Source organism: Musca autumnalis, unplaced genomic scaffold (genome assembly GCF_047663935.1).
Source record: "Musca autumnalis isolate F117 unplaced genomic scaffold, ASM4766393v1 scaffold_4, whole genome shotgun sequence".
Classification (NCBI taxonomy): Eukaryota; Metazoa; Arthropoda; class Insecta; order Diptera; family Muscidae; genus Musca; species Musca autumnalis.
In genome coordinates this window covers 3,992,303-4,012,437 of record NW_027411977.1, presented here as the reverse complement: position 1 = coordinate 4,012,437, position 20,135 = coordinate 3,992,303, and the positions used below count along the sequence as shown (strand labels likewise).

Here is a 20,135-nt window from a genome sequence, read left to right as displayed (position 1 = left end):
TAAAATTTAATTTCAATTTAAAGTAAACCACAACAGAACATCAACAACGCAAAAAAGCAACAACAACAACTGCAACGACGAAAATGACAAAAGCAAATTAAAAGTAAAACCAGAAAAATGGGGGAAATTTATTTGAAGACAATTTAATTAACAAAATGTGATTGAATTGATTGTCTCAAAGCTTTTGGGACATCGCACAGTGGCTACAGTTTTCATGTGCGCCTAAGAAATTTTGATAGAAATTTGGTGCGGAGTTATTTTTTTTTTCAATTTGTTCTCCCATTGGACGCCTCCCCAGGTAGTGGATAGGGGAACGCTCTCATATATGGCGGCTACCACAAAAATAAAATATGCGGGACGAATCAAAAATAAACAAGTAAGAAAAGCATTAAGTTCGGCCGAGCCGAACTTTTTATACCCTCTACCACGAACTGTATTGAAGTGAATAGGAACAACAATTAGTTTAATTTTGTTTTATTACAGGACAAGTACATATATCTCAACTGATAATTCTCCCTTCAACACAGCTCATATGGGGCGACATTTTTGTTCTTTCCAAAACATGGACCAATATTTCCAATTTTCCGAATTGAGCGAAATACATTAAATTGGGCAATACCGACCAGATATAAACCTGGATATTCTGGATTTGGATAGTTAACAACATCGGGAGCACCGTTCTGTGTAGACTGTAAAAAACGTTGACTTGTACCGATAAATTTGTGGAGGAAAGTTTCGTAACTCCAGCAAAACTAAATACCAAATTTTAGTTATTCCCATTGTATAATGTGGCTAAAATTTTCAAAATACCGAAAATTGGGAGGGACCTTTCTATGGGGCCTATATAAACAACCAACGACACAACCTTCAAAATACCGAAAATCGGGAAGTATGCTTCTATGGGGGTTATTTGAACAAAATGGCATATACTGATAATTCTCTTCTGCAATATTTTATATGATCATGGCAGTTTAAATACTAAATTTCAGTCATATCTGTGATATATTGATGCCACAAATTTCAAAATACCTTAAATCGGGAGGTACCGTCCTATGGTCATACCCCTATCAAAAATGAATACCAAATATCAGTTATTTCGGTGGGGAATAAAGACTAACTACCAAATGTCAATCATTTCGATGGGATTTTGAGCAGCAACATTCAAAATACCGAAAATCGGGAGGTACCGTTCTATGGGGGCTATATGAATACATGGACCTATACGAAAAAAAATTCAGGTGGAAAGTTGTATACCCTCAACGAACACTAAGTACTAACTTGCAGCCGTTTCGGTGTTACAATGAGGCTAAAACCTTCGATATACCGAAAGTTCGTACATACCGTTCTATGGGGGTACATCAAAACGTGTACGTATACCGACAAATTTCTGAGGGAAATTTTCGTAGTCCAGAAAAAGACCAAATACCAAATTTCAGCCACTTCGATGGAATGAGGATAAACCCTTCAAATTACCGAAAATTGGGATGTACCTTCCTATGGGTGTACATCAAAACGTTGACCGGTACCGATAAATTTCTGGGAGAAAGTTTTGCATCCCAAAGGAGGACGACATTTCAAATTTCAGCCATTTTGGTAGAATAATATAGCTAAAACCTTCAAAAATATCGAAAATTGGGAGATATCGTCCTAGGGGGGCTATACGAAGACTTGGACATATAGCAATAAATTTCCGCTGGAAAGTTGTATACGCCAAACCAAGACTATATACTTAATTTCAGCCATTTCGGTGGAAAATTGAGGCCACAACCTTCAAAATACCGAAAATAGGGAATTACCGTTCTAAGGGGCAGTGGACCTGCACCGACAAGTTTCTGGGGGAAAGGAGGAATGTTGAGGCCACAACCTTCAAAACACCGAAAATAGGGACGTAAGTTCTTTGGGGGCTATACAAAAGCGTGGACATATACCAACAAATTTCATATGGAACGTTTAGTACCCCATATGAAGACCAAATACCAAATTTCAGCCATTTCGGTGGATTAATGTGGCCAGAACCTTAAAAATACCAAAAATCGGGATGAGCTGTTCTATGGGGGCTATATGAAGACGTGGACCTATACCTACAAATTTCTGGGTGAAAGTTTTATAACTCCAACGAAGACTAAATACCAAATTTTAGCTATTTCGGTGTGATAATGAAGCTAAAACCTTCAAAATACCGAAAATCGGGAGATATCGTCCTATGGGGGGCTATATCAAAACGTGGACCTATATAAAAATTTTATGGTAGGAATGTTTCTTAGCCTCTGGAAACACAAAATTCAGAGTTACAACCGATTCTGTAGTCAAATGAGACCAATACATTCAAAATATCTTAAAGTGACGCGTCCTATATATTGGGCGTTATATGAGGGCTATACCAAAACGTGGATCTATATAAACAAACTTTGGTAGAAATGTTTTAAAAATTCCTTAAAACGACGACGCTTCACGCTTCACTTTGTATGGGGGCTATACTAAACAGTGGACCTACATAGCCCGCTTTCAATACCAAAAGTACTACGTACATATAATAGATTCTACCAAAATTTCATCCACCTACTCCGTTCGGACGCTAGAGTGATTTCCACAGACGGACGGGCATGGCTATATCGATGTAGAATTGCACGCTAATCAAGCTTGTGGTGTCTACAATGACAAACTTAATAAGATGGGGGTATCTTATGGTGGAGGGTATAAAAAGGAAGAATAAAGGCAGCGACTGACCAACAACAAAATTAAACAAGTGAGCAAAGGCTATAGTCGGGCCGGGGCCGACCATGTGATACCCTTCACCACTACCCCTGTACATTTCTTTTAGGGAATATAATCCGACTACCACCAAACATAATATGCCTCTTTCTCTCTGGGACCCCCCATAAGCAACCAAAATTTCGTGACCATCCGATCAAAATTACGACCTGTAGCTTGATTGCAACAAATGGAAGAATTGGATGCATTACCGACTATTGTGGTATCTCCCTTGTTTGACCACCTTCGCCAATCTGCTTTACACCAATGTAAAGGTAATATTTTCTTCTTCCATTGACAGGCTTTGCCGTTGGTATACCCCTACTAGAAGCCGATATATTCACAAAGAATAAAACTTTGAATTTGTCTCCAAATGAGTTTTTCCCCATGCCGACCCCTAAAAATTATCAGACTATCGCTAAAATCAATAGGCTTCTCCATATGTGGGCCCCCCATCTACCCCCAAAAATTTCGTCACCATCCGATCAAAATTCCAACTTCTAGCGTGATTACAAAAAATGGAAAAATTGGGTATATTACTGAATTTTGCAATATCTCGGTTTGCTCACTTACGCCAACATACTTTGCATCAATATAAACGAGATCTTTTCTTCTTCCATTGACGGGTATTCCTTTTGGAATACTCCAACCAGAAGCGGAGATATTCGCATAAGAAAAAAACGTTGACTTTTCTCCACATAAGCTTTTCGCTTATTCCGATTCCTGAATATTATCCGACTATCACCAAACTAAATAGGCTTCTTCCTCTGTGGGACCCCCATAAACTCCCAAAAAATTCGTGACGATCCGATCAAAATTGCGATCTGTAGCGTGATTACAAAAAAAATCGGAAAATGGAATGCATTACCGAGTATTGCGATATCTCTGTTGTTTGAGCAGCTACGACAACCTACTTTACATCGTTGTAAAGGTGATATTTTCTACTTTCCTTGCCTTTTAAAGAAACGAGGGTATTGGCTTTGAAATAAAACGTAGACCTTTTCTCCAAATAAGTTTTTGCCCATTCCGACCCCTGAATATTATCCGAGCATCATTAAAATCAGTAGGCCTCTTCCTCTGTTGGACCCCCATTAACCACCAAAATTTCGTGACGATCCGATCAAAATTGCGATCTGTAGCGTGATTACAAAAAAATCGGAAATGGGGTGCAGTATCGACTACTGCCATATCTCTGTTGTTTGACCACCTACGATAACCTACTTTACATCGTTGTAAAGGTGATATTTTCTACTTTCATTAGCAGGTTTTGCTTTAGATATAACTCTTAAAGAAACAGAGATAATGGCTTTGAGATAAAACGTTGACCTTTTTCCAAATAAGTGTTTTCCCATTCCTACCCCTGAATATTGTCCGACCATCATCAAAATCAATAGGCTTCTTCGCCTGTGAGACCCCCATTAACCCTCAAATTTTCGTGACGATCCGATCAAAATTGCGACCTGTAGCGTGATTTCCAAAAAAAATAGAAAAATGGGATGTATTATCGACTATTGCGATATCTCCGTTATTTGGCTACCTTCGCCGACCTAGTTTGCATTATTGTAAAGACGGAATCTTCTACTTTCATAGTCAGGCTCTGCTTTTGGAAGGTTTTCAACCGAAGCTGTGATATTCGACAAAATAATTAAAATCGCAAAAATGAAAATTGGGGTTTTATTTGCTACTATTGTGATATCTTCGTTGTTTGATCACCTACGAGCACCTACTTTACATCATTAGAAAGGTGATATTTTCTACTATCATTTTGCTTTTGGCATACCCCATATAGAAGCTGAGATATTCGCTTTGGAAAGTTGTCTTTTTATCCAACTAAGTTTTTTGCCCTTTCCGACCCCTAAATATTATCCGACCATCACCAAAATCAATAGGCTTCTTCCCCTCCGGGACCCCCATCAGCGTCTAAAATTTCGTGACGATCCGATCAAAATTGCGACCTGTAGCGTGATTACAAGGTTTAGATGGACAGACGGACGCACGGACGGACTGACGGACGGACACACATAGCCAGATCGACTCAGCTCGTCGAGACATTCATTTTGGTATATATAAATATGGGTCTACGACCATTATTTCTATGCGTTACAAACTTTTTGGCCAAAACCAACTTATAATACCCTCCCCACATAGTGGTGTAGGGTATAAAAATGCCAGGAAATTGAGTCACTACAGACCCTGCATGATTATTTCAACCTACACAAAAAACTGAATGAAGCAGCTGGAGATATAAACATACTTCCACATCAGTACTATTCGACGAAAATAATAAAGCAATATTTGAGATATCAGAGAAGAAAAGGGTGTGAAAAACTATGTAATGAATGGATATTTATCGTAAGATCCAACAAAATTTGATAATCGCCCAAAAAGAGGATTGGTGCAAAGAAATTATAAAAAAAAAGAATGTTTAAGTCTCCGAAATCGAGCCAAATCAACCGAAAGTTGTTCATGTAAGAAGCACGTCGAAGCAAATGGTCGGCTGTTTCTTCTGGAAAACTGCCCGCGTGGCGACTATACGGCTTTAGAAATGTAGGACGGTTAATTCTGAGTGGTACACTACAATTTGTTTGATAGAAGTCTCCTGAGAAATTCGAAAAACGAACAAGGCAGCGGCTGTTTAACCGAACAAAACGTGGAATTGATGGGTCATCCGCCGTACAGTACTGACTGGGGATCCAATGATTTTATTTGATTCCAGCATATCAAAAAAAAGGCGTGGTCAACGATTTTCTTAGCCAGAAGTTGCTGTAAAAGCGCTCAAAAACCATTTTTTGCAGTTGTCTAAATCTTAGGGTTTCAAGGGTTTCAACAATTGGGTTGAGCGCTTGAAAAACTGTATAAATCATGCTGAAGACCACTTAAGAAACCACTTAAGCTATTTTTAATGGTAAATTATCGTTCAGCCATCGTATTCTTACAACGATTGGAATAGACGATAAAGAAATACGATGTATCTTCTTCTTTATTCGCAAATCCTTGTTCCGATATTAGCGATCATACATTTTTTTGTTTTTCATCCGAATATGTTATTATATAGTGCATGTATTTTCATAATATTCATTCTGTAATGGTCAGTTGTCTACGTTTTGCAGAATTTAATAGATTTCGTTCATCAGAGATATGTGTTCAGTCTTATACGATGTATAAAAACCTATATTGGAACCAAATGGCATACGTTGACGTTGATGGTGAATTGACTGAAGAGTTTTCAATTTCAAGAGCTGGGCGACAAGGCTGCCTTCTCTCTCTGCTACTATTCAGAATTTCGGTATTTTGAAAGTTGTAGCCTCAATATCCCACCGAAATGACTGAAATTTGTTATTAAGTCGTTGTTGCGGGTATAAAACTTTCCAGCTGAAATTTCTCTGTATAGGTTAACGTCTTCATATAGCCCCCATAGAAGGGTACCTCCGGATTTCTGGTATTTTGAAGGTTGTGACCCTCTGAAATGACTGAAATTTGGTATTAAGTTTTCCTTGAAGGTATAAAACTTTCCACCTGAAATTTGTCGGTATAGGTCCACGTTTTCATATAGCCCCTATAGTACGGTACCTTCCGATTTTCGGTATTTTAAAGGTTGTGGCCACAACATCCAGCCAAAATGGTTGAAATTTGGTATTAAGTCAACTTTCCACCTAAAATTTGTCTGTTTAGGTTCAGGCCTTCATATAGCCACCATAGAAGGATACCTCCCGATTTTCGGTATTTTGAAGGTTGAGGCTGTGGTTTTACATTTCTCTATTTTATTGACATGTCGAAAAGAATTTTAAACAGAAAAATTATACATACAAACATTTTTGTACCTATTATTGAAATATTTGTTGCATAATTTTGCATATGTCAAATGTTTCGAATTCTTCTGCTCATACACGAGTATAAGTAAGATAATAACGCCCTCCCCTAATATATATTTTAAATAAATTGAAAACACCATTCCTAACCCTACACATTCACCTAATTTCAACACGTCGTGTAATTATTTTCAGGAAAATTTGATGATTTGTTCAGGGTAAAAATCGACTAAAGTAGAAAACTGCTGCACCAAAAATAAAATTTATAGCTTGTAGCCGAAAATTTAATAACAACTTCCTATTTCACTTAAAATGACTTTCAGGGTTCGCAGGAAATCAATGTTCGTTCCACCTAAGGACAATCATTGACAATTTTCATCCCTGGATGTTATTGCAGTCATCTAAAAAATTGATTTAGATTTAATTTGAAACGAGCACACGAAAGGATCCAGTACGTGCAAGCTTATCTGTTTGTGTGCATGTGACACTATGTCTGTGTCAAAATCCATACAAAAAATTTTGATAGGAAATAAAGGTTGTCTGCACGAATTAGTCGTCAGGAATTAACAAAAAAAACGAAGCAACAAACCAAATTAAAGATGTTAAAAAATCTATAAAAGCAGAAAATCATAAAATAACAACCTATTTTAGAAGAGCCATGATGAGCACACCAACAGTGCCGACTATCCGATGAGGGTGGTGTATAACACCGATGATGAAGGAGGAAATCAACAGCTAACAGCTGTCGCCAACGGAAATCTGACAAAGTAAAATTAAAGTGACTGAATGACATGGTCGTGTCGTAACAGTGTTCGTCCTTTTTCTGTTTTGCTCTCAACTTCCGTCGCATCTACATTCCCACCAACAACAAGCCCATCAATTTCTTTTCTCCGGGTCTGATTTCTGGCTTTCAGCTTAAGGCATCAGCAGCACGAATGTCATTTTATGCCGCATCTACCTGACTTTTCATTTGTTATTCAAATTTATGTAGTTTAGAGCTGATTTAAAATTGATGTCTTCCACTACTTTGACAACGTCCTCATCGACATCCTCGACGACATCCAACCAACAGGAACAAGCCATTCGAGATGAGTTCTAAAAGCAGTTGTTGTGATTAAAATTATAATTAAATGGCGTAACGTCTGGTAGCGCCCCCTGTTTTTTAATTTTTTGTGTATCATTGAAGCTGGCGCGTGTGATGTTATTGCCGCAGGAGTACAAAACATTTTAAAGAGTACATCAGGTGTCATCTAAAAAGAGTTGAGTTGGGAATGTGCGTAAAATTGAAGCTTTAATAAAAAGTAGCAGCTGTTTAAAGGTTTTATTCTTCATTTTTCACAATTGGTGGAATAATTCAAGTACCCTTGTAAAGAGGCATATACTTGCCTGCAACTAAAATAGTGATCAAAAAAACTTGGCAAGAAAGATGGCATTCATGAAAGATGACATTTATGAAATTTGGAGAAACATTGTTTTTTAGATATTTATATATAGATAGAGATATATAGATATATGCCCGCTACTTCGTATGCGGTAAGGGAAATACAAAAAAAAAATACAATATTTAATATGAAAATGGTGGACACTGAAAATTTAGATGTACTTATACCTATTTCATTGGTATTTAATTTATGTACTGTTCGTATACCTTCAGTTCGAATTTGCAAAAAAGACCTTATCGTTACGGTTATTTTAAAGATTTTATCCACATTTTCCAACCGAAGTAGCTCTAATTTCGGAATTTGTAATCATTATCCTAAATTTCAGGATTCCACCTCTATCTATCCACACAAATTCAAATTGTACCAATTTTAGTACCACTTTCCAAAGCCACATCAATATCTCAACCTTACACTTCAACCGTAATCTTAATTCCAAATTTCAGGTTTGCAGCTCTATTCGTTCATCCAAATCCTAATTGTATAAAGAAATCACACATTTCTCATTGACCACAATAGACATTCTTACGACACTGTACTTTATTTGATGTTTCTAGAAAAAAGATCTAGGTTTGTACGAATGGATGTTCTAATATATTTACTGAATTTATGAATGTATATAAAAATCCTAACTATAATTTCCGACATTAACATATGAAATCCGTTTAAATCGAATTATTCATGTTCTCTCCATACCATCAATAAACACAATATTTACACAGAAAACGTTCTACGTTAAGAGAAGCTTTAATCTGCCAATCCTCCATCTTCTAACAGTGCCTTAAGTAAAATTAATTAGGAAGTCTTTTTTGCTTGTTTCTAAATGAAATTAGAAGAGGTCGAAGAGAAGAAGGCAACTGCTAACAAAATGTTTTCCAAGAACATCAGTGCCTCTTCCTCACGAATCATACAATATAGATAAATTGTGTTTTACCCCTTTCATTTTCATCAAATCACTTTCACCACGCACAACGAGATCTGGGGGGCATTGAATCACGCATATAATACCAACTACATGCCACCAAACAATAGATGGTAACGACTGAGAAGACAGAATGAAGAAGAAAACAAACTGAAAAGAGCTCTTAAACATATCACTGAGCTTGCTTGCTTGGCTGGTTGCTGAGATAGATGCTCTTTTCAATTGCAGACGATGTCAGCAATTGCTCGGATTACGTGACTGTCATTACGATTCAATATTACACTCGTATACAGTTGCAAGCGGGAGGACACAAGAAACACACACACACTAGCATGTACGTTGATGAGTTGGAATGGCACATACGCATCGCATACAAACCATTTCAAATCTATAGATTTTCAATTTCCGCTTCCTTTCTTTTTCACGTTGCAATTTTTATTTTATTTGACTTTGTTCTTCGTTTTGTGAAAGTTTATAGAGTTGTTGTTCCGGCTTGTACCAATAACCATTCGGTTTGTAACGGCTGGTGTGGGTATGCAACATTGTAATGGTCTGATTAACTAAAACGGTGTTGGTGACGTAGTTGATGCACAATGGGATGGTTTAAGATAGAACCTATTTATACACTCTCGCAACATAAACCTCGAAATTTGCTACGTTTCAACATGTTGTCGTTGACTTACATCTAAAACAGCTAGCGGTTAAAGCGAAAACGATATTTTTCCATCAAAGCAGTTATTATTCTTCTTCTTTATTTGCCAATTCGGTTTTCGAATTATAGGCGACCAAAAAAATATTACAAAAATTAACTATATGCTTAAGATATTATAATTTAATATGTTTTTCAGGATCTCTGCAAAGGCATCCCTGTCTTTGGCATCACTTAGAAGTCTTACAGAATCCCGAATTCCAGTCCATGCTTGGATATTGTCTAGCCATATAGTTTATTTTCTTCCTCTTTCGGGTCTGCCAGCAATAGTTGTCCGTAGTATATTTTGTAGCAATTTGTATTTGGGGTTTCTCATAATATGTCCTAGGTATGCTGTCTTCCTTCTCTTTATCAAATCGATCAACTCCCTCTCGCAGTGCATTTTTCTCAGGATTTCGGAATTTGGTATGAAATCAGTCCATAATATTCTCAGTACACGCCTATATATCCAGATTTCAAATGCCTCCAATCTTTTTATGTCTGCTGATTTTAAAGTCCATGTCTCAACGGCATATAGCAGAACTGACCAAACATATGTTTTTATAAATCGTCGCTTTGTTGTGAGATTAATATCATGACTTGACAACATTTTTTTGTATTTATAAAAAGCGTCTCTTGCCATTTCTATGCGACTTCTAATTTCTCCTGAGCAATCCCATTTCTCGTTGATATTAAATCCAAGATATTTAAAGCTCTTTACTCTTTCGATGCAGGCATCTTGTACTTGCAGCGTGATCTCATTGTAAATGTTGTTTTTGCTGATTATCATGTATTTAGTTTTTCGCATATTAATTTTTAGCCCGTAAGATTGGCTGTATGTGGATAGTTGATGCATTAGATATGTCAGTCCACGCATGCTATCAGACAGTATTGTTGTGTCATCCGCATATCTTATATTATTAAGGAACATTCCGTTTAAATATATACCTTTTTGAACGTTGCTTAAAGCCTCTTGAAATATTTTTTCAGAGTAGATGTTAAAGAGTAAAGGGGAAAGAATACATCCTTGCCTGACACCTTTAGATATAATGATGGTTTCCGTCAGTTCTCCGCTTATTTCTATTTGTGCTGATTGGTGCCAGTACAAGCTCTTTGGATCTCTTTTTGGTCTATATCAATGGATGCAAGAATTTCCATCAGTTTATCATGCTGCACTGTATCAAAGGCTTTCTCGTTATCAACAAAGCATAAGAAAACATCCTTTTTGCGTTTCGGCATTTTTGAACCAGTGTCTGTACAGAGAAAAGTGCTTCCCGTGTTCCCATGCATTATTTGAAGCCAAATTGCGTTATGCCCACACACATTTCTTATAAATTCGTGAGTGAATTATTCTGAGGAATATTTTTAACGCGTGACTTATTAGTCTGGAATTACTGCAATATTTTGGATGACTTTTCTTGGGGATAGTTATGAATGTTTATTTTAGCCAGTCTCGAGGATATTGGCCCGTATCGTAAATTCGGTTGAACAGTACTGTTAGAATGTCCATGTTGTCGTCTATCAACTTCAGAATTTCCGAAGGAATTTCGTCTGGACCGCAAGCTTTTCTGTCTTTTAAGGACGTTATTGCAGACTCCACTTCTTGCTTTGTAATTGAGGTTCCTGTGAGTGGTGGGGAAATGGATTTTTTATATATTCAATCCATATTAGCTTCTTCTCTTCAGTGCTAAACACAACTTCATTATCTATATATATAAAAGAGTAGTGAGGTGAGTGACTGACTGACTGACTGATTGACTGACTGATTCATCAGCGCCCAGACGAAACCGCTGAAGCTAGAAAGTTGAAATTTTGGGTGTAGGTTGCTGTTGGTGTGTAGGGTTGAGATAAGGCTGGGTTTTTGGAAATGCGACCTAGAAGTGTACGAAAAGTACTAAAAGGTACTAAATATGGTACCCTTTGTATTAGGCAAACGGTAAGAGCTAGAATTCTGAAATTTGGAATGAGGGTAACTGATGGAGGGCTAGAAAGATGTACCAAAGGGTTTTTGGAAATTCGAACTACAAGGGTACGAAAAGTACTAAATGGTACTAAATTTAGTACAATTTGGATTTGTGTGAACGGATGGAGCTGGAATCCTGAAATTTGAAATTAGGGTAACTTGTGGAGAGTAACAAAGTAAGGTTTTTGGAAATTCGAACTATAACTGCACGAATAGTACTAAATGGTACTAAATTTAGTACAATTTGGATTTGGGTGAACGGATAGAGCTGGAATACAGACATTTGGAATGAGGGTCACTGATGAAGAGTAACAATGAAAGGTTTTTGTAAATTCGAACTATAAAGGTACGAAAAGTACCAAATGGTACTAAATTTAGTACAATTTGGGTTTGGGTGAACGAATAGAGCTGGAATCCGGAAATTTGGAATGAGGATCATTGATGAAGAGTAAAAATGAAAGGTTTTTGGAATTCGAACTATAAGTATAAGAAAAGTAATAAATTGTACTAAATTTAGTACAATTGGGGTTTGGGTGAACGAATAGAGCTGGAATCCTGAAATTTGGAATGAAGGTCACTGATGAAGAGTAAAAAGAAAGGTTTTTGGAAATTCGAATTACAAGGGTACGAAAAGTACTAAACGGTCCTAAATTTAGTACAATTTTGATTTGGGTGAACGGATAGAGATGGAATCCTGAAATTTGTAATGAGGGTCACTGATGGAGAGTAACAAAGAAAGGTTTTTAGAAATTAGAACTAAAAGTGCACGAAAAGTACTAAATGGTACTGAATTTAGTACAATTCAGATTTGGGTGAACGGATAGAGTTGGAATCCAGAAATTTGGAATGAAGGTCACTGATGGAGAGTAAAAAAGAAAGGTTTTTGGAAATTCGAATTAAAATTGTACGAAAAATACTAAATGGTACTAAATATAGTACAATTTGGGTATGGGTTAACGAATAGGGCCGGAATCCTAAAATTTGGAATGGGGATCACTGATGAAGAGTAAGAAAGATGTACCAAAGGTCGAAAAGTCCTAAATGGTAGTGAGTTTAGTATGATTTGGATTTGAAGAGCTGGAATCCTGAAATTTGGAATTAAGATTACTGTTGGAATATAGAATTGAGATATGGAGGTAGCTTTGAAAAATCGTACTAATATGCACGAAGTAGTACTAAATGGTACGAAATTCGCTATAATTTGTATTTGCGTGAACAGATTATTGTTGGAGTGCAGGATTGAGGTAGTTTTGGAAATTCGTACTTATAGAAAAGTGCTAAATGGAACTACATTGGCTATAATTTGGGTTTAGGTGAACGGATAGAGCTGAGATATGAAAGTACATTTTGGAAAATCGCTTACGAAAAGTGCTAAATGGTACAAAATTTGGTACCTTTTGGTATTTGCTATATGGTATAGACTTTTGTACAATTTGTGATTTTGTAAAGGGTAGAACTGGAATTTTGAAATTCGGTATTAGATTAGCAATTGGTGTTTAGAGTGGAGGTAGGGAGGAGGGTTTCAGGTGAACTGGTAAAACTGGAAAACTGAATTGGGGTTAGGATATATGTTGAATATAAGGAAGTAATTTTTGAAACGTTTACCTATGTGTACGAAAAGTTGGGTAACATGTTGATACCAAAACCATTTTAAATAGTTAAGGTACTAAATTTGGTGTTGGGTGTCGGAACAAAGCTGGGATTATATAATTTAAAAATACGCTATTTGTACAAAAGATACGAAATGGAAAAATATTTGTTATAAAGATCGCTCTAAAGTTTGAGACAAAGTTCTGAGTTTGAAAAATTGTACTGAATATTGTCCCATTGATTTGATGTTAACGCCAAGGAGTTTCTAAATAATGTACTGAAATTAAGTAGTCAAACGTGAAGTATCTTTTCAAAAAATGTTTTTTGCTCTGACCGCTTTGGTATGTAAATTTGAAAACGTGGTCCAATGCGACAATTTTGTTAACTAGAAGGTATTTACCCCCTGATATTAAAAAATCCTAAATTGAAATGCCTTCAAAAAAATTTCCGTTATATACGGTTGACATACCGGTGCACATTAAGTACAATTTTTTTAAAGAAGTTTTCTAACCTTTCATGCCACAAATTCCGAATTTCGGTTGGAAAATGTGCAGAAGATCTTCAAAATACTATAAATCTTCAAAATATCTCTTCTAATAAACGTGGATTGAAGTGGAGATTTTTTAAATTAAACTTCTATATCCTCTGAGTATTCAAGGTCCAAATTTAAAGAAAATTGGACAATATACATTTGTTCTTCATTAAAAATACACTAAGTTTAGAGGTACCGTTATATGGGGATATACGAAAACGTGGCCGAAAATTTAACGGACCTATTCGGGTTCTGGGCGAAACCGCTAAAGCTAGAACCTTGAATTGTGAATGTGCGTGATTGTTGTTGTGAAGGGGTGAGATAAAGTTTAGTGTTTGGGAAATCGTACTGGGAGAGAATGCTGTGTTAGTGATGGGGTAAAACCAGGAGTCAAATCTGAAATTTGCAATATGATACGTAGTTTTGGAAATTCGAAATAAAAAATATGGTAGCTGTGTAGGGATGCGATACGGCAATTTTTTTTTTAAATTCTGACTACAATCGAAAAAATATTGGTAATAAAAATAGGTCTTAGTACAACAGAATCTCCAGTATTCACAATTCCCGTATTAAATATTGATTATATATATTTCGTTTCCTTTCCGCATACGAAGTAGCGGGCATTTGCTAGTGTTTTTATATTTACGACGTTCATTTATTAGTTGCAGTATTTCGTCTGACATCCATTCTTTCTGTTTTTGTGGTCGATTGCAGCATCCTAGACCATTGTCTGCTATAGATATTAAAGTTACCTTAATGGACTTCCACATATTTTCAACATCCTCTGTGTTGATCTTACTTAGCTCCGAATTGACGCTTTCTTTTATATTTGTCTTAATATTTTCATCTTTCAGTTTTTCAATATTTAATTTCTTTCGATGTGTTCGTTTCTTTGCTGTTTTAATTTTGGTACATAGGCTCGTCATTAGGAGGTTGTGGTCTGATGGTACATCTGCCCCTGGATAGGTTGACGTTTTTGTAATGGCTGTGCCGTACCTCTTGTTTATAAGAATATAATCTATTTAATTCTGAATATATTTCCCTCTCTGTCCTGGGGGGATTTCCAGGTATAAAGCCTTCTTTTAGGTAGGCAAAACATTGTGTTTGTTATCAACATGTTATATTCTTGGCAGAAATTAATTAGCCGGTCACCTCTATCGTTCCTTTCACCCAGTCCATATTGTCCAGTAACACCAGATACTAAATCATTACCCACTTTGGCATTGAAATCGCCCTGTATTAACGTAAGTTCATGGTGTTTTGTCATTTTCATTAAGTCCTCAATTTCTGTATAGGAGGCTTCGATATCTTCATTACTTTTATCTGCTGTGGGTGCATATACTTGAATGATATTGATGTTTATTGGCTTGGCTTCTATTTTTAATAGCATTGTTCTGTCAGATTTCGGTACAAAACCACTTATAAACTTCGTTATGCTATTTTTTACTATTACGCCTACTCCATTTCTATGATTCTTGTTGTTATTTCCGGAGTAAAATATTTTTGTGTTTTGGGAGCAGAATTCACCATTATCTGGCCACCAGGTTTCACTAATCCCAAGAATGTCAATATTTAGTCTGTTCATTTCCGATATTGCATTGGCTAGTTTTCCTGATTCATATATGCTGCGGACATTCCATGTTCCTACGTTGAGTTTTTGTTTTCTTTTACCTCCGGGGATTCTTAGCACCCTCTTATTACCGGAGATTGAGGGCCATGTTTCGTTGTTTTCATTCATATTGTATGGTTTACAAGGGATAATACTTCAGTGATTTCCCGTTGCCTTCTGAAGGGTTTAAGTTTTCCGTCTATATATTCAGCCGCTCTAATGGAGTACAGACGCTGTTTGCTGCCGCCAATTGTTGGTCAGACGCTGCCTTTTTCCTTTTTTTTTTGGTTCGCCCGCATATTTTATTTTTGCGGTACCCGCCATATCTGATGGGCATTTCCCTATCCACCACCTGGGGAGGCGCCCGATGGGAGAAAGAAATATAAAGAAAAAAAAACTCCGCACGGAAGTTATTAATTATTACTACAATATACAAAATAGATAGACTGGGATATACTTCTCAACAGAAAGCACTGTAAGTATCATAGCTGTTCCGAGACAGGACATGAGTACTCATGTACTCATCCCGAGGTTAGAAGATCTGATTTCCACTTGCGCGTCCCTACAATTCGGATAAAAGCTATATCAGAATCAGTCGTATCTGTGTTCATGTACTGGCCGCAGATACGAATAAACAAACGTAAGATATATTTTACAAGCCCTTAACAAATAGATGATGCCCTGTTCATGACATCAACTCTATTTTTGGCGATTTTAATGGAAAGATTTTGATCTTTGGACCAACTACTGGCAAACCCAGCCTCCACAATGAGAGGATTAGTGTAATGGGCTTCTCTGCGGCAAAAACATGGTAGTTAGCGCCACCACATTTCTAAAAAAACTTGGTTGTCACAAGATCAAAAAACAAGGAACTATGGAAACCAAATGATTACACTGCGATTCGATTCGAGGAACTAACATCGACAAGGATTACTACCTTGGTGCCGCAAAGGTTCGTACCGAATAAAGTACGGACAGACGCAAAGTGGTAGTAGGGCTTAGAAAAGAAGTATACACCAGAGGTCTCTAGAAAAGAACCCGTGTTAGGCCGAAGAGAAGAATGCGGAACTCTGCAATACGCATAACACTATGGAATTACTGGAAAAAAGTAGAGAGAAGAAATGTTTTTCTGCGAGAAATAGGAAAAGCGGGAGTATGGGCAAATGGAGATATACTCGAACAAGAGTCAAAATGTCGCTTTAAAATTCTAAGTCTTCTATGCCGGAAAAAGTAGGAAGGAGAAATGTTCTTTCTGCAGGAAACAGTAATAGCTTGCGTATGAACAAATCGAGATATACTCGTACAAGAGTCAAAATGTCGTCGGAAAATTCTAAGCCTTCTATGCCTGAAGGTAGCCACGAGTAAGGTTATCTAATAACGGATGCAGATGGGCTGATCAAGTGATGTATAGCAACCAGTTAGAATAAGGCCGCGGGTGTCAAGCTATTCAACATCAGGAGCATCACGATGGTAAAGTTTATGCATTAGCTAATTATCACTATCTTGCTGGACGAACACATTCCAAAGGCAGCATACTATGTCAAGGGCGTAGCCAGGATCAAATCTAGGGGGGGGGGCAACTTATTTTTTTTGTGATGTGTATAGTTTTTACATACAAAATTTTAAACCCTTTATTTAGGTACATACCTAATAAAAAAAAAAAAACAAGTAAAAATCTTCCGCCATAAAATATTCAGAATTTATGTGGAATATTTAGTTTTCTTTCCATTATGAAAGTTCTGTTGGCCACGATTTTAGGTGAATTGCGTAAACCAATTATTTGATTTGATCACTACGAACACTTAATGCTAAATTGCACCCAATTTAGAGAGAAAATGTAAATAAAAATAAAAATTTTGAATTGGAGGTACCCGAAGGACTGGATTTATATGGACTATACCCGACTTGATGAAATATTGTAATACGATTTGCAAATTTTGGACCAAATCCATTGCTCCCTTCGAGAGTTTTCGTTCACATGGCATTAGATGCACATCCTCTTGTGGTTCGAGCATACTAATTTCTTAACAGATACATATAACATACCAAGAATATGTTAATAATATGTAATTGAATCGAAACACCCTAAGAATGCGTGATGTCTGTGTTTATCTGTTTAACCCATTTCGTCGTAATTGGTATTCGATTTTTCGAACAATAAAAAAATTTTATGGATGAAAAAGTTAAAATTTTGAACAACTTTTAGTATGTATATTAAGTCTTCTCTGTCAGCAAATAAAAAAATCTTGCCTTGAAAACTTCCCCTCCTCCTCGATGGTAGGGGTGCATTTTCGAAGCCTATATTTTTGGATACTTTTTTAAATTAATTTAAAAAAATAAAAAAAAAAACATGAAATTTAAAAAGTAATCATTGTGAATTATTAACAATACATAAAACCGTTTCACAAAACATAAGCTTTGTTCCTTTGTTTTTTTAATGGTAAGAGTGGTAAAAGAGAAAAGAGTCAAAATTGCTCTCTCATGAACATTTTACCAGAAAAGTAAAGGAGCGGAAAATGGTAGATCTGGCACCAATGTCAAAAAGAAACATAAAAAATCAATTTTCCTCTTTTATTTCACAGTTTTTAATTTAGTTTTGTCAGCGTTCGACTTTTTCTTCTTTTTTCGTCCATTTTCTTCTTCATTGTGATATAATCGTCAAACAAAAGTCGAAAAATCAGTTCTACCATTTTTTACCTGCAGAAATTTGTCAGGTAGCCTCTGGTACAAGAGAAAGCCATTCTCGCTATCTCTCACTCTCTTAAAAATTGCTTCCAGTTTTGCCACTTTTCGGGGTTAAGGAACGCTTTGCATGTAAAAATGGTAAAAAAGGTAACCTCAGGTAAGTAAAGGAACACAGCTATAATGAAGATGATTTAGATGCACAAGCAGGGCTTTACATGTGTACATATCTGCAAAGTTGACTGTTCGAAATTGTCATAAATGTCAGTGTCTAGATCAAAACGTGGAAATGTATGGACAAATTAGGGGGAAGAGTTATTATAGCCCCATAGAAGACTAAATATTAAATATCAGCCATTTCTGTAGGATAGCCGTACTATCCTACAATATCCTGAAAACCCCTAAAATCGGGAGGTACCGTTCTAGTTTGGCTACATTAAACATGAACCAGTGCTCACAAATTTCTGCATAGAAACTTAGTAGACCCAAAGAAGTCTAAATATTTATTAAATCACTTCCGTTTCTATATATAATGCAGCTAAACCCCTGAAAAATCGGGCGGTACCGTTCTGAAACTTTTCCGGGGGAAAGTTTTGTAGGCCCAAAGAAGACGTATATATACTCTTTAGTCATTTTTTCGTTCACTCTGGTCCATACTTTGCACATCGTAATATTTCTACGCGACATAGATCGTCCAAACATACTTTACATTTTGACTTCACAAACAATTAAGAGGCTGTCTCACTTGAATTGAAAGGAGTTATAATCGAGCTACCGCCTCGACATTTTAAACATAGTTTTACAACTAGGTCCAAAATGTGGCCTTTGTAATATTTTGTGCAAACTTAGATTAAGTTCGAAGATGGGTTATATCGGTCCACTCCTTCTGGTACCTCCCCCCACAAATATTCTTGATGGAAGTGACCGATTTGGTCCATACTTTACACATTCTAGTATATCTGCCAGATATATATCAGGTTCGAATATGGACTATATTTGTCCACTCCTTCGGATACCACACACAAAAATTTTGGATAAATTCACTTTAAGACCTGCTCACGAATCACTTTGATTTTTGTTGAAGCAACTTGCATTCGCTGCCTCAATTACGACAGTAAAAGTTTTTTCAGGGGCAAGTCTATACTTCTTGAGAGAACAGCCCGAAAGATGTAAAAGACCCCTATGGCACCATATGTAGAAAGCTCGAACCGAATACTGCGTTCGTCCACACCTTGGATATTATAATATTTCTTCGAATATTAGATGAAATTCGAAGGTGGTGCTTATAGGTCCATCCCTTCCGTTACCTCCCTATCTATCGGTATCCCCGCAATTTTTTGAGCTTTAATCCTATCCATATTTTTATCGGTTCATACGCCCAAAATTTTGAAAACCCCCTAAATACATAAGTGCTTTTTTTTTTTTTTGGAAAAAATGTATTTCAATCCTCTGTCGTCAAAGCCGACTGATACTTTTTTTTATAATTTCACTCATAAGCTGCGAATGCTTTTCAAATTTTTCGACTTTACTTGACATATTACCGCTGTACATTGTCAAAAATTGTATTAACAATTTGATGTGTTTAGGTAATATTTATTTCAATCGGAATCAAATTTGTTGCCATAAATTTTCGATTTTTGTCCGCGAGCGGAACCACAGTGCGATATGGCCCTCTTCGAACATAAACTAATTTTGGACCGATATAATAAAAACTTCTTTGACAAATTTTTAATTTTGATAGACTATATCAGTCAATCTATACTACATCGGCTCAGAATTTTATCTGATAACAAATATGTATACTTTATAGGGTTGCAAATAAGTATTTCAATGCGTAACAAACGGAAAAATATACCCTCCATTCTATGGTGGAGGGTATAAAAATTGCATAATAATAATAATTGTTCCAAAAACATCCCAGAAGGGACAAGGAAGACTTCTCTCTTTTAATTAATTTTCTGAAGCAAATTTTAAATTGAGTGGAGTGGGAAAAATGGTATAAAAGTGTATATCGATATTTTTTGTCATTTCTCTTTTTAGCGATCACTGAGGGTATACCCCCTTTCTTAACAAATCATTTTGCGGCGTTGGCTATAGCGCGAAAACGAATGAACCTATCATCATATATTTTTTCGGGCTTATTAAGTGCC

The 20,135-nt window shown here is 36.4% G+C and overlaps 1 protein-coding gene across 8 annotated transcripts in view; it reads right to left on the bottom strand.

Annotated features, from left to right (window-relative positions):
* Rbp6 (RNA-binding protein 6) overlaps positions 1–20,135 on the bottom strand; it is a 965,414-nt gene that overhangs the window by 646,892 nt on the left and 298,387 nt on the right. The gene's annotated exons all lie outside the window — the stretch shown is intronic.